This window comes from Armigeres subalbatus, unplaced genomic scaffold (assembly GCF_024139115.2).
Source record: "Armigeres subalbatus isolate Guangzhou_Male unplaced genomic scaffold, GZ_Asu_2 Contig377, whole genome shotgun sequence".
NCBI classification, from domain to species: Eukaryota; Metazoa; Arthropoda; class Insecta; order Diptera; family Culicidae; genus Armigeres; species Armigeres subalbatus.
This window is the reverse complement of record NW_026943127.1, coordinates 365,789-382,287: the sequence shown is the minus strand read 5'-3', so window position 1 is coordinate 382,287 and position 16,499 is coordinate 365,789. Positions and strand designations below refer to the sequence as shown.

At 40.4% G+C, this 16,499-nt stretch overlaps 1 long non-coding RNA gene across 1 annotated transcript; it reads right to left on the bottom strand.

Annotated features, from left to right (window-relative positions):
- Window positions 1–7,895: 7,895 nt before the first annotated feature.
- LOC134204060 (uncharacterized) lies at window positions 7,896–12,568 on the bottom strand. Its single transcript, XR_009977768.1, has 3 exons — window positions 11,892–12,568; window positions 11,527–11,838; window positions 7,896–8,133 (listed from the first exon to the last, which is right to left on the bottom strand). It is a non-coding gene; the product is annotated as an uncharacterized LOC134204060 (long non-coding RNA).
- Window positions 12,569–16,499: the final 3,931 nt, after the last annotated feature.

Below are 16,499 nucleotides of genomic sequence, written 5' to 3'. Positions count from 1 at the left end.
GTTCCTTGATAGTTGCTTGGTTGCTTAATTGGTTGTTTAGTTGCATCATTGTTTGTTGGTTGATTGATTGGTTATTTAGTTGATTGGTTGCTTGATTGGTTGGTTGTTTGATTGTTGGTTAGTAGAATGATTATTTGGTTGATTGCTGCTTGATTTGTTAGTTGGTAGAACTGTTAACTGGTTGGTTGATTCATAGTTGGTTGGTTATTTGGTTGATTGGTTGTTTGACTGGTTGATTGATTGGTTGGTCGGCTAGTTAGTTGATTAGTTGTTTTGTTGGTTGCTTGAATGGCTGATTAGTTGGTTGCTTGATTAGTTGATTGGTGGCTTGCTTGATTGGTTGGTTGCTGGAATCGTTGACTAGTTATTTATTCAGTTGATTGGTTGCTTGATTGGTTGATTGATTAGTTGATTGGTTGATTAGTTGGTTGGTTGATTATTGGTCGGTTGCTTGATGGGTTGATTAGTTGATTTGTTGATTGCTTGATTGGTAGATTAGTTGGTTGGTTGCTTGATTTGTTAGTTGGTAGAATGGATGATTGGATGGTTGCTTGATTGTTGGTTGATTGATTGATTGGTTGGTAATTTGGTTGATTGGTTGCTTGACTGGTTAATTGTTTGGTTGCTTGATTGGCTGGTCGGCTGGTTAGTTGATATGTTGTTTTGTTCGTTGCTTCAATGGTTGCTTGGTTGGTTGATAAGTTGATTCGTTGCTTGATTGATTGGTAGCTTGCTTGAATGGCTGATTGCTGGATTAGCCAATCAAGCAACCAATCAACTAAATAACCAACCAAGCAACCAACAAACAATGAAGCAACCAACCAACCAATTAAGCAACCAGCCAACTATCAAGGAACCAACTAATCAACAGTTCTACTCAACTAACAAATCAAGCATAACCAACCAATCAATCAATCAATCAACTAATCAACCAATCAAGAAACCAAAAACAAATAATCAACTAATTGATTGTTGGTTGAGTTGCCAATCCAATCAACCAATCAGGTTATTTGATTGATTGGTTGTTTGCCTGGTTGATTGATTGGTTGGTCGGCTGGTTAGTTGATACTGTTTTGTTCAACCGTCTAAGACGAGTTTAGGACTCTCCATTTAATTCCACCCTTTATTTTGATATCTTTGCAGATACGTATTTCGGACCACAACTGTGTGGTCGTATTCAGTGTCTCGTACTTGACTCGACTGTTTTGTTGCTTGCTTGATTAGTTCGTAGGTTGGATAATTGATTGGTTGATTGGTAGATTGCTTGATTGGTTGGTTGATTGATTGGTTGGTTGATTGATTGGTTGGTTATTTGGTTGATCGGTTGATTGGTTGCTGCTTGATTTGTTAGTTGGTAGAATGGTTGATTGGTTGGTTGGTTGCTTGATTGTTGATTGGTTCTCAATCTTACCAAATCAATCAGGTTATTTGGTTGATTGGCTGCTTGACTGGTTGATTGATTAGTTGCTTGATTGGTTGGTCGGCTGGTTAGTTCATATGTTGTTTTGTTGGTTGCTTCAATGCTTGCTTGGTTGATGATTAGTTGGTTGCTTGATTGCTTGGTTGATTTGTAGCTTGCCTGAATGGCTGATTGCTGGATTAGTTGGTTGGTTGCTTAATTGGTTGGTTATTTGGTTGATTGTTTGCTTTACTGGTTGATTGAATGGTTGGTCGGCTGGTTAGTTGTTTTGTTGGTTGTTTGAATGGTTGATTGGTTGGTTGCTTATTTGGTTGATTAGCTTGTTGGTTGATTGGTTGATTTTTTTTTAACTTTATTAGTGTGTTTTTTTAATTGTAAACTAAGTTCAACACAGATAAATTGATTGGTTGATTAGTTAGTTGGTTGATTGGTAGCTTGCTTAATTGGTTGGTTGCTGGATTAGTTGATTGATTGGTGCTTGGTTACTTATTTGGTTGATTGGTTGCTTTACTTGATTGATTGGTTGTGGTTATTTAGTTGATTGATTGCTTGATTGGTTGGTCGTTTCGTTAATTGGTAAGTTGTTTAGTTGATTGGTTAATTAGTTGATTGCTGTTTGTGATTGGTTGGTTGGTTGCTTGATTGGTTGGTTGGTTGGTTGCTTGATTGCTTGGTTCATTGCTGCGTGATTTGTTGGTTGGCAGTATGGGTGATTGGTTGGTTGCTTAACAGGTTGATTGATTGGTTAGTAAGCTGGTTAGTTGATTAGTTGTTATGTTGGCTGCTTGGCTGATTGATTAATAAGTTGATTGCTAGATTGGTTGGTTATTTGGTTGATTGGTTGTTTGATTGGTTATTGGTTGGTTGTGATTGGTTGATTAGCTGGTTGGTTGCTTGATTGCTTGGTTGATTGGTAGCTTGCTTGAATTGTTGGTTGGTTGATTTACTAGTTGATTGGATAGTCGGCTGGTTAGTTGATGTTGTTTGGTTGGTTGATTGGTTGATTGGTTAATAAGTTGATTGGTAGCTTGCTTGAATGGTTAGTTGATTGATTGGTTAGTTATTTGGTTGATGGGTTGGTTGGTTGCTTCTTGATTTGTTAGTTGGTATAATGGTTGATTGGTTGGTTGCTTCATTGTTGGTTGATTGATTGATTGGTTGGTAATTTGGTTGCTTGGTTGATTGGCTCGTCGGCTGGTTAGTTGATATGTTGTTTTGTGGGTTGCTTGGTTGGTTGATTAATTGAGTCGTTGCTTGATTGATTGGTAGCTTGCTTGAATGGCTGATTGGGGAAGATCCATTAATTACGTAACGCAAAAATTGGCCATTTTCAACCCCTCTTCCCCCCTATGTCACACTTTTTGTATGAATCATTGAAAACTTTTGTATGGATTGTCACACTTCGGGCAACCCCCCCTCCCCCCTTTGAGCGTTACGTAATTTATGGATGCTCCCAATGCTGGATTATCCAATCAAGCAACCAATCAACTAAATAACCAACTAAGCAACCAACAAACAATGAAGCAACCAGCCAACTATCAAGGAACCAACTAATCAACAGTTCTACCAACTAACAAATCAAGCAACAACCAACCAATCAATCAATCAATCAACTAATCAACCAATCAAGAAACCAAAAAACAACTAATCAACCAATCAGCCGACCAACCATTCAATCAAACGGTAATGCAACCCATCAACCAAATAACCAACCAATTAAGCTATCAACCAACTAATCCAGCTATCAGCCATCCGAGCAAGCTACCAATCAATCAAGCAACGAATCAACTAATCAACCAACCAAGCAACCATTGAAGCAACCAACAACATATCAACTAACCAGCCGACCAGCCAATCAACCAGTAAAGCAACCAACCAACCAAATTACCAAACAATCAATCAATCAACCAACCAATCAATCATTCTACCAACTAACAAATCAAGCAGCAACCAACCAACTCTGTCCATCAGATTTCCTGCAGCGCTACGACGTCGAAGTTGCGGGGATGTAATTCATCTTAGATTATCCTGTCGCAACCTGCGAAGTCTAGCGACTTGCAGTTCCATGTTCCAAGCTTCCAATCGTGATCCTTTATTCGTTGCCTAGGTCCTTGCCGATTGTATCGAGTCGTATTATCTTCTATGTCGTTCGTAATGGTTGTTTTTGAAGGCGGCTTATTGGGCCTGTGCAAACCTCCTGTCTCGTCGGAGGCCGTCGTGTCAGGGCTGTTTAGCCACCTAACACCAGGACTTGGGCTTGTGCGCTTTGAGCGGCACACGGTCGCTTTGGCGGAGCCTACTTGCGGATACATGCAGCTTTTATAGTGGTTGAACAGGCCCACTGTCAAACCTCCCCACCACATCCTAGGCAGGCGCCACAACTCGCAGATGGCCTGGGAGGATCGTCAGAAGCCCTTGGACAAAAGTCCCTGCTGCCCCTGACCAACCAACCCATCAACCAAATAACTAACCAATCAAGCAATCTAGCAATCAACTTATTAACCAATCAACCTAGCAAACCAACCAATCAACCAGTCAACCAACCAACCAACAATGAAGTAACCAAACCAACAATCAAGCAACCAACCAATCAACCATACTACCAACTAACAAATCAACCAATCAAGTAAGCTACCAACCACCAAGCAATCAAACAACTAACCAACCAACCAACTAATCAACCACCAAGCAACGAACAAAACAACATGTCAACTATCCAGCCGACCAACCAATCAAGCAACCAATCAATCAACTAGTCAAGCAAACAGTCAACCAAATTAACAACCAATCAAGCAATCAACCAACCAATCAACCATTCTACCAACTAACAAATCAAGCATCAATCAATCAAATAATCAACCTTTAAAGCAAGCTACCAATCATCCAAGCAATCATTCAACCAATCAAGCAACCAACAAAACAACATATGAACTAACGAGCCGACCAACCAATCAATCAACCAGTCAAGCAACCAATCAACCAATCAAGGAATCAATAAAAAAAAAGGAAAACCAATCAACCATTCTTCCAACTAACAAATCAAGCAGCAACCAACTAACAAATAACCAACGAATCAATCAACTAACTAATCCAAACAACCAACCATTCAAGCAAGCTACCAATCAACTTATTAATCAATCAACCAAGCAACCAACAAAACAACTAATCAACTAACCAGCCGACTAACCAATCAAGCAACCAACCAATCAACCAGTCAAGCAACCAACCAACAATCAAGCAACCAACAATTCAAGCAAGCTACCAATCAACCAAGCAATCAAACAACCAACCAGCTAATCAACCAATCGAGCAACCAACCAATCACCAATCAAACAACCAATCAACTATATAACCAACCAGTCCAGCAATCAACTTATTAACCAATCAACCAAGCAGCCAACAAAACAACTAATCAACTAACCAGCCTACTAACCAATCAATCAACCTGTCAAGCAACCAACCAATCAACCATACTACCAACTAACAAATCAAGCAGCAATCAACTAAATAATCAACCAACCAATCAAGCAACCAACCAACCAATCAAGCAACCAACCAACCAATCAAGCAACCAACCAACTAATTAACCAATCAACTAAACAACTTATTAATTAACGAGACGACCAACCAATCAAGCAACCAATCAACTAAATAACCACAACCAATCAATCAAGTAAAGCCAACCAATCAACCAAATAAGTAACCAACCATCAATCAATTAACTAATCCAGCAACCAACCAATCAAGCAAGCTACCAATCAAACAACTAACTAATCAACCAACAAGCTAATCAACCAAATAAGCAACCAACCAATCAACCATTCAAGCAACCAACAAAACAAATAATCAACTAGCCAGCCGACCAACCATTCAATCAACCAGTAAGGCAAACAATCAACTAATCCAGCAATCACCCATTCAGGCAAGCTACCAATCAACCAAACAATCAAGCAACCAACCAACCAAACAACCATTCTACCACCTAACAAATCAAGCAGGATTGGCAACCAACCAACAATCAAGCAACAAACCAATCAACCATTCTTCCAACTAACAAATCAAGCTGCAACCAACCAACCAAATAACCAACGAATCAAGCAACCAACCATTCAAGCAAGCTACCAATCAACTTATTAACTAATCAACCAAGCAACCAACAAAACAAATAATCAACTAACCAGGCGACTAACCAATCAATCAACCTGTCAAGCATCCAACCAATCAATCATACCCATACTACCAACTAACAAATCAAGCAGCAGCCAACCAAATAATCAACCAACCAATCAAGTAACCAACCAGTCAAACAAGCTACCAATCTACCAAGCAATCAAGCAACCAAACAACTAATCAACCAATCAAGCAACCAACCAACTAATTAACCAAGAAATCAACAAAACAACATCAACTAACCAGCCGATCAACTGATCAACCAATCAACTAAATAACCACAAACCAATCAATCAACCAGTAAAATTATTCAACCATTCAAGCTAGCTACCATACCAATCAATCAATCAAACAAGCAATCAACCAATCAAGCCCAAACCCACTTAGTCGATTGATGTGTAACAATATGGATCTTCGGGCCTCTCAATAAAAGTTCGTTTTTAAGTGATCTTAAAATACACTCACGTAAAATACCTTCCGAAGTTTATTAGTTTGCCTTATGAAAATTAGCCACAAGGAATCAGTTTGAAAATCATAAGGCAGCCTTATGAACCAGCATGAACCTTGGATGAACTAGGTTCATAATTAACATATATGTTTATCTTATGTTTACCTTTCAAGTTTCATAAGGCAACCTTATGAATTTTCATAAGTTGGTTCAATGAAACTTCATAAGTTGGTTTAATGAAATTTCATAATATCAGTATGTATTTTTATTCGTGATTTATATCAATAATAAAACGAAGTTGTTTAGGTGAATGAAATAAGGTTTCAGTACTTTATTCATATTATTATCATCATTTAGTTGAGTACATAGTTGAGGTTTAATTTGACTTCTGATAACTTCAAGTATATAACAACATATTTATACAATGTTTAGCTAATCTCATTTCTTTGTAAGTCTTTGTGGATCTCTTCGGAAAGTTGCTTGATCCGAATGCTATATTTAACTATTGCCACATGCTATATTTTATTACTATTACAATATTTGCTCTTATTTTAGCCAAAAGGGACACCTGCTGGTGGACTCTCTAATCTGGTGTTGGATGACTCAAGCAAAGCATCGTTACCGATATCGCAGTAAGGACAACGAACTTTTTATCGCAGCTCACATTTTCGATGCTGATTAATTAAATAATTAGGATCAGCTGTTTGTCTATAGAACCGAACAGAATCCATCTGGGATTCCAAACGGACACCTTTTGGTATTTCTAACAAAATTCTTTTGAAGTCTTTTGGGATACCTAATTTTAAACTGCGGATTTGGAATCCCTAGAAAATCACGTAATGGTTTATTTTAGAGTGTCCAAAGGATTCCTTTCGGAATCCCAAACGATTGTTCTTCCATTCCCAAAAGAATCATGTTTGGAATCCCTTAAGCTTTTACTTCGGAATCGGAATACCTTATGAATTCCTAGGGAAAGCCTGAAGAATTCCTTTCTAAAAGGGTTCTTATGAGATTCTAGAAGGTTCATGTTGGAATCTCAAAAGGTTTCCCTGAAGGATTCATGCCGCAATCCCTATAGGAATTCTGTCAAAATTTCTAAATAATTTCCGCCGAAATCTCTGGAAGACTCTCGTTGATATCACTAAAGGATTCTCATCTGAATCTTCGAAGCATTCTTGTTTGAAACCCTAAAGGATTCCCGTCAGAGTCCCTAAAGGATTTCCTTTAGAATAACTAAAGTATGTATTCTTGTCGGTATTCCTAAAGGATTGTTGTCTGAATCCCAAAAGAATTCCCGTCGTAATTCTAAAAGGATTACTATCGGAATCCCTAGAGGATTTTCGTCGAAATACCTAAAGAACTCCCGTCCGAATCCCTAGAGGATTGCATTCGTATATCATGAGGCTAGCACAAAGATACTTTTATGCCCAATCCGAAAATTGCCTAGACCGGCACCGGGAATCGAACCCAGCCACCCTCAGCATGGTCTTGCTTTGTAGCCGCGCGTCTTACCGCACTGTTTTAAATCCCTAAAAATTCTTTTGGAATCTCAAAAGTATTATTGTCGAAATCCCTTGAAAAATTCTAGAAATCCCTAAGGATCTCTGTAGATTCCTTAAACAATTTCTTTTTGAAATCTCGTGCGTCGTGTCCCAAACAAAATAAAATTAATCGCTTATTTTTGTCCTTATTTTTGCACAATTTTGAATTCAACTCACTGGCAGTTTCAAGCATTTCCTAGAACGGAACTGGATCGCCTACGAAGCCTCCTAATCCGCCAAACTTTTCTAGTATTGTTTGGATCACCTTTGCTTAGTGCATTTGATGAGAGCTTCCCCGGGCTTCTTCGTACGACGTCACTGTAGACTTGTACTCTCTCGAATAACATTTCTTATGCAGTGATCCGATCGATCCTCCGCCGTAAACGCCGGCTAATGACTCGAATACAATTTCCGATTGAAACGCCTTCGGATCGCCTGAATCTAGGAAATTTTCTCTACGTACCGTTGCCATTACCTTCGGCATCCTCATCGGCTCCGGCTGACCCAACGCCGGTTGCGGGCCCGAAAATCTCGGTTTAGAAGCGATGCAATTGCTGAAATTAAGATGCTTGCATTGGAAATTTTCCAAGAAATTTTCATTCATTATCAGAATAACAGTAATAATTTTATCTGCAATTATTTTAGTTTACATTTTCTTTGTTAATTCAAGCATATGTTTCGGTCTTCAGTAACCTTGCGATCAAAGGAGTAGCATTGCCAATTAGCCTGTGCACGCGGGGATGTCGACCATCTGGGTCGACATGAGATGACATTTCAATCATTTACCTGGGTCTTTGTTTGTAAACATTGGCATTTTTCTTATATGATGTTAAAATAAGATTCTAACAGGCATTCGGCTTCAATAAGAATGCATATTGGAGTTATTGGAGAAGCGCGAAACTAAATTCTATTGGACTTGTTGAATATTCAATGTAATTTAACTACATTTAATAGGGCTTTGATAATTTATTGATGTTTTTAGCATTGAATGTTTCTATATATATATAAGACTGCTTCTGCTTCTTGCAATGGACATACTAACTATATCGAAGCGGCCAAACTTATTCTCATTGAAGTGTTCAGAAAATGCATCCATTCCTTTTGAAAAATTTAATAATCATAAAGGTCTTTGTAAGTTTTCACATAAATTCTGATCTTGCGCATCCTCGTAACGGATGACCAAAGTCGAACCAGTTTTAAAACAATTACTTATCTACAATGTTTTGATTGGACTTGTCTGTATAACTGAATTTTCAAATTATCACACCAGACAATAAATTAAAAAAATTCCAAATTAATATTGATCTTAATTTCTTTCAATTTTGGGCTTTTGAATGGTTTTTAAACCTTACAAATACGAAGGACAAGACTCCGAAGATTGCCTAACTCTATAAGGAGTAATACTAACTCGTATTGAGACCTCCAATATTCTATCTAGTTAAGACTACGAGCTATAGTATAACATAGTTAGCTTGATGTCAAAGTTCACACATTCGAATTTTACTGGGAATAACACATATGATGTTCAAGATCCTTTTTACCAAGAAATAAAGCTCGTAGTCAGGATGTGATAACATGGGATGCTTTTTGCAAAGAACAATTGTGCACTCAACCTAATTCCCAGCCTAATTTTCTAAAATGTGACTTATTCAAGAAAACGGAATGAAGCCTCAGCTTCTACATAATTATTTACAACGCTAATTATTAAACTTGTATATCGTATACATTGAAACTATCATTACTTGTATTCATTATTACGTAGGATAGGATATACTCGATTTAGTTGAAAACCGGAAACAGGACCAGCGAAGTTGGATTTTCTATATCCGTACGTAAAACCTAACTTAGTGGCGCGCTAGCGTAATTAGGGCCTAATTGGACTAGCGCGCTCCTAGCGAGGTTGGGTTTGACGTACGGATTGCGGGAGAGATCCAACTTCGATGGTCCTCCATTTCGGTTTTCGGCTTGACTAGCGATATTGATTTGAAGAAGTGTAGTTTCCAAATAATTCAGATTAATCTAGGTAAGCATTGATACGGTTTTATCAACGGCTAAAATGTTATAATTTTGAATTTCTTTATGGACCAAATCAGAAGCTTTACATATGATATTTGACGTAGAATTACGTCTTTCGAATCGATAAGAAATGGGAGGGAGGTCATTGTTTCAATTTTGGGACCGTCAGGAAAAAAAGGTCAGGAAGTAAGAGCCAATAACTCAGCCGATTTTTGATGCATTCTGGAGCTTCTGGTATGAATCGATCAGTTAACTCCCTAGGATTTTAAAGAACTATTGTGAACAATTGCTTCAATGCATTGAAAATCCAATTTCGACTGGTAGTGTTCAAATTTTACTTCAAAATAAATTGCCTTCATTTCGGCTATCTCCATCAGCAATGAACATGCACAAAATAATTGAATTTCACATCCACTATCGAACGATAAGTAGTTCTACGTTCAATTTGCGGTCGTGTATTTAATACAACATTCTACTTTTTTGGAATGACAACATATGATTAACATCCAGTTTCTTCATATCCGCATAACTCTTATGCAGTGCTTACCCATAAGCTTAAACCTAGTTTGCGCTGTAAGCAGAGTTGAAGAAGTTGACCCCAAGTTATAATCGACCTCATAAATGACACAGAGACATTAACCGTTGCAAGAATTTAATAACTCTGAGCAATAAATATGTTTACCCTTTTAATATAAAAGGATTGACTCAAAAATAATTATCGAAGACTAACTACCACAGCTTTCAAAACTATTATTTGCACTGGTTTCCTCAGCAGTGTTCCATTCATGTTTTTCATATTTTCAATTACATTAAATTATTATGTTGCGGCCAAGAAAAGCGCCGTAATTGGAAATTGGATTGATCCGTAGAAAAAATGACACATTCATACGCCACAACAATTGAAAAATATTTGAGTCTCGTGATTCATTCGTGGTTCAAATCTGCAGAAAATAGAACTGAGCGTTATACAAGTTTCATTTGTTTGACAGCTGACTTGTTTCAAAAAAGAATCTAGAACAGCTGCTGGGAAAATTAATGTTTCATATTCATATTCAAACTGACAGTCCTGAACGATTTGAATCACTGCTGATTTTACTCTAAAACGACTTTACAATGTTCAACAATTCCAACAGAATTTATTTTCGCGCTTTTCCAATGATTCCAATATGCATTCTTATTGAAGCCGAACGCCTGTAAGAATCTTATTTCAACATCGTATAAGAATAATGCCAATGTTTACAAACAAAGACACAGGTAAATGATAGAAATGTCATCTCATGTCGACCCGGGTGGTCGACATCCCTGCGTGCACAGGCTAATCCGGACATGGCGTGTTCGATTCTCAGTCCGGTCTAGGATGATTTCTAATTGGAAACTTTCTTGACATCCTGGGCATAGTGTATCCAATGTACTTGCCACACAAAAACATACTCATGCAATGGCGAGCATAGAAAAGCTTTCAAATAACTGAGGAAATGCTTCTTCTTCTTCTTCTTGGCATTACATCCCCACACTGGGACAGAGCCGCCTCGCAGCTTAGTGTTCATTGAGCACTTCCACAGTTAACTGCGAGGTTTCTAAGCCAGGTTACCATTTTTGCATTTATATATCATGAGGCTAGCACGATGATACTTTTATGCCTTAAGGAAGTCGAGACAATTTCAATCCGAAAATTGCCTAGACCGGCACGAGAGGAATCGAACCCAGCCACCCTCGGCATGGTCTTGCTTTGTAGCCGCGCGTCTTACCGCAGAAATGCTAATAGAACATGCCGAGGAAATGCTAATAGAACAGAAATAAAAAGTTGAAAAACAGGCCAAGTTCCAGTTGGAATGTAGAGCCATTAAAGAAGAAGAAGAAGAAGCATACGCTCACAAAGTTAGTGTTGAGAAGTAAAGTCCCATTAGTGTTTTTTTTCTTTGGAAACTTACATTGCTACTGATGGGCCTGGTCCGCAAACTGCTTGGTCTTGCTAATGATGATTTGCTCCTGCTGCATCTCGAGTTTATTTTTACATCGTCGCACGCTGAACATATGTTTTCCAAACCGATGCCACTGACTCGTCGAATAGTCTCAGGTCGAATACACGTTGAATTTGACATCACGGAATAGTCTTAAGTAGGGATGCTTCTGCCACCTCCTGATTTCCGTATTACACCGTGCAAGAGAGCCAATTTGGTCGCAATATGAAACGATTAATGGCGCAGTTGAAGTGTTTTTTAATGACGAGTTTGTCCAGAAAGCTGCAAAGTAATATTTATCAGCAATTATTTTATACTGCTTCAATCGCACTTACCTGTTGGCTTTACGTTGTGGTGAATCATCAACCAAAATAACGGCGAAGGCGACGGCGAAGGATTCCAATGGAAATCTTTGACGGTTCACAAATCCAGAATGATTCCCAACGAAACACAATCCTACATTTGACGTTGGCCTAGGGGAGCTCGTTCTTGTTCCGCATCCATGCCAACAAGCCGCTTAGATAAATTGTTGATGTTTGAATCGGGGCTGATGCGCTGCCGTCTGCTTTGTTTTTTTCACTTCCATTCCAGTATAAGCTTTCGGATCAGCTCCAGCATCATTTGTATCCGGTTGACCTTTCAGAAACTCTGCATTACCATCAGAACAGAACAGAACATTGTAGACCCCTAGCTGTTGTTGTTGTCGCTGCTGAGCTAATTCACCGGTGCATCTCATCGCCCAGAATAATCATCATCATCCATGTTTTAGGCTTTATTATTATTGTTTCACCATAACTGCACTCAAATCGACAAACTCCGTCTCGATTCATTGATTTTTGAATCAGAAACAGGAGGTAAACAAAAATGAAAATGACAACTGTTGTCAAACTGACGTGATTTGAATTGAGGGGCTTCTCAATGGTCGAGTGATTGTAATAATTGTAATCCGTCACTCCCCAGGGGTATAAAGTGGTGCCCGAAAAAATGGCCACCACTCCGTCTATGTATTCGTCAATGGTGGGACGCTAAACAGCCCTGACACGATGGCCCTTCGACGAGACAGGAGGTTTGCGCAGGCCCAATAAGCCGCCTGGAAACCAATAATTACGAACAATATAAGAGATAATGCGACTCGATATAATCGGCAAAGACCTAGGCGACGAATAAAGGATCACGATTGGAAGCTTGGAACATGGAACTGCAAGTCGCTAGGTTTCGCAGGTTGCGACAGGATGATGTACGATGTATTACATCCCCGCAACTTCGACGTCGTGGCGCTGCAGGAGATTTGCTGGACAGGACAGAAAGTGTGGAAAAGCGGGCATCGAGCGGCTACCTTCTACCAGAGCTGTGGCACCACCAACGAGCTGGGAACCGGCTTCATAGTGCTGGGTAAGATGCGCCAACGCTTGATTGGGTGGCAGCCAAACAACGCAAGGATGTGCAAGCTGAGGATTAAAGGCCGTTTCGTCAACTATAGCATCATCAACGTGCACTGCCCACACGAAGGGAGACCCGACGACGAGAAAGAAGCGTTCTACGCACAGCTGGAGCAGACATACGATGGATGCCCACTGCGGGACATCTAAATCGTCATCGGTGACATGAATGCACAGGTAGGAAGGGAGGAAATGTATAGGCCGGTCATCGGACCGGACAGTCTGCACACCGTATCGAATGACAACGGCCAACGATGCATAAACTTCGCAGCCTCCCGCGGAATGGTCCGAAGCACCTTCTTTCCCCGCAAAAATATCCACAAGGCCACATGGAGATCACCTAACCAAGAAACGGAAAACCAAATCGACCACGTTATAATTGACGGTAAATTCTTCCCCGACATCACGAACGAATATTGCGAATATTGAATCCTACCACTACCTCGTTGCAGTATGCCTGCGCTCAAAACTCTCGACGGTGTACAATACGCGTCGAAGTCGGACGCCGCGGCTAAACATTGGGCGGCTACAAGACGGTAGACTAGCCCAAGTATACGCGCAGCAGCTGGAAGTGGCACTCCCAACGAAAGAGCAGCTAGGCGCAGCGTCTCTTGAAGATGGCTGGAGAGATATTCGATCCGCCATTGGTAGCACCGTAACCGCTGCACTTTGCACGGTGCCCCCGGATCAGAGAAACGACTGGTATGACGGCGAATATGAGCAGTCAGTAGAAGAGAAGAATGCAGCATGGGCGAGATTGCTGCAACACCGCACGAGGGCGAACGAGGCACGATATAAACGGGCGCGGAATAGACAAAACTCGATTTTCCGGAGGAAAAAGCGTCAGCAGGAAAATCGAGACCGTGAAGAGACGGAGCAACTGTACCGCGCTAATAACACACGAAAGTTCTATGAGAAGTTGAACCGTTCACGTAAGGGCCACGTGCCACAGCCTGATATGTGTAAGGACATAAACAGGAACCTTCTTACGAACGAGCGTGAGGTGATCCAAAGGTGGCGGCAGCACTACGAAGAGCACCTGAATGGCGATGTGGCAGACAAAAATGGCGGTATGGTAATGGACCTGGGAGAACGCGCGCAGGACATAATTCTACCGGCCCCGGATCTCCAGGAAACCCAGGAGGAGATTGGCCGGCTGAAGAACAACAAAGCCCCTGGGGTTGACCAACTACCAGGAGAGCTATTTAAACACGGTAGTGAGGCACTGGCTAGAGCGCTGCACTGGGTGATTACCAAGATTTGGGAGGAGGAAGTTTTGCCGCAGGAGTGGATGGAAGGTGTTGTGTGTCCCATCTACAAAAAGGGCGATAAGCTGGATTGTAGCAACTACCGCGCAATCACATTGCTCAACGCCGCCTACAAGGTACTCTTCCAAATTTTATGCCGTCGTCTAGCACCAATTGCAAGGTAGTTCGTGGGGCAGTACCAGGCGGGTTTTATGGGCGAACGCTCCACCACGGACCAGATGTTCGCCATTCGCCAAGTACTGGAGAAATGCCGCGAATACAACGTGCCCACACATCATCTATTCATCGACTTCAAAGCCACATATGATACAATCGATCGGAACCAGCTATGGCAGGTCTTTTGTGCAGGGATTAAGGGAGCAGGGATTAACACGAGTGGTACAATTTTCAATAAGTCCATCCAGCTATTTGGCTTCGCACGACATAGATATTATGGCACGTAACTTTGAGAAGATGGAGGAAGCCTACATCCGACTGAAGAGGGGAGCCAAGCGGATCGGACTAGTCATCAATACGTCGAAGACGAAGTACATGATAGGAAGAGAAGACAATGTGAGCCACCCACCACGAGTTGGCATCGGTGGTGACGAAATGGAAGTGGTAGAAGTATTTGTGTACTTGGGCTCACTGGTGACTGCCGAAAATGATACCAGCAGAGAAATTCGAAGACGCATAGAGGCTGGAAATCGTACATACTTTGGACTCCGTAAGACGCTCCGATCGAATAGAGTTCGCCGCCGTACCAAACTGACAATCTACAAAACGCTCATTAGACCGGTAGTCCTCTACGGACACGATACCTGGACGATGATCGTGGAGGACTAACGCGCACTCAGAGTTTTTGAAAGGAAAGTGCTGCGTACCATCTATGGTGGGGTGCAGATGGCGGACGGTACGTGGAGGAGGCGAATGAACCACGAGTTGCATCAGCTGTTGGGAGAACCATCCATCGTTCACACCGTGAAAATCGGACGACTGCGGTGGGCCGGGCACGTAGCCAGAATGTCGGACCGGTGAAATGGTTCTCCCGGTGAAAATGGTTCTCAACAACGATCCGACGGGCACAAGAAGGCGAGGTGCGCAGCGGGCAAGGTGGATCGATCAGGTGGAAGATGACCTGCGGACCCTCCGTAGACTGCGTGGTTGACGACGTGTAGCCATGGACCAAGCCGAATGGAGAAGACTTATATACCGCACAGGCCATTTCGGCCTTAGTCTGAATAAATAATAAATATATAACCCGACCAGTTAGTCATAACAATTATATCAATATGTGTTACAAATAACAATACTTGAAATAATTTTGTTATAAATTCTCTGTCAAAAATGGATGAAAGAAAATTTCACGATCGTCATAACTTGATTATAACATAATGTATTATGCTTGTTTACCTTTCAGTATATCTTCACCTTCAGTATATCTTGAATTAATCGAGAAAGGCATCGTCACCGCTAGGTGGATTAATTTGGGTTTTTTAACTTCATTTTGCAAATATCGCCAAATAACTTTCAACGCGGGGTCGCGAGTTCTTTGCCTTTGCCTTCACCTCACATTTTTAAGATAGACCAGAAGCTGAAGATCGTCGTCAATAATAATGGAGTTGAATTTAATTTCACATTTAGGAATTGCAATGCCTCCCGACCAACCATTTCTTCAATTTTCTTTAAAATTCTTCATATAGATCGTTAAAGGTTTTCATATCAACCGTCGATAGCGATCGATGCCATTTCATGAAGAATTTTAAATTAATCAAAAGTTAAAACACGGAAAATTGTTATCGATCTTTTCAACATCCGTTCATTTTTAGAAAATTTCTAAATCATAATTTTTGAGATGTAAACAAACCGCAAAATATCCATCGGTGTTTTGATATCCAACGATATGAATCGATGGACTAAAACGTAATGAAGGTGCAGCGATGTTCGACAGTAAAATTCGTTGTCAAAATATATCATAAAGTTGAGATCGTACTTTATCAGAAATCTGATAACGTTTCATGAATATTCATATCGTTATTGTGATTAATTTGATGGTAAAGATGTAGCGATGTTCATCTTTCAAATACTTTGTCAAAGTATATCATTGCGTAGATATCATACTTTATATGAACTATGATAACGATTCATTAAGATTTGTATCATTTTTGTGAATAATGTAGTGTAAAGAAATACCAGCAAAATTATTTAATTTTAGATAAATAACTTCGAAGAAGTTTGACGAATGGTTGGCCGGGCT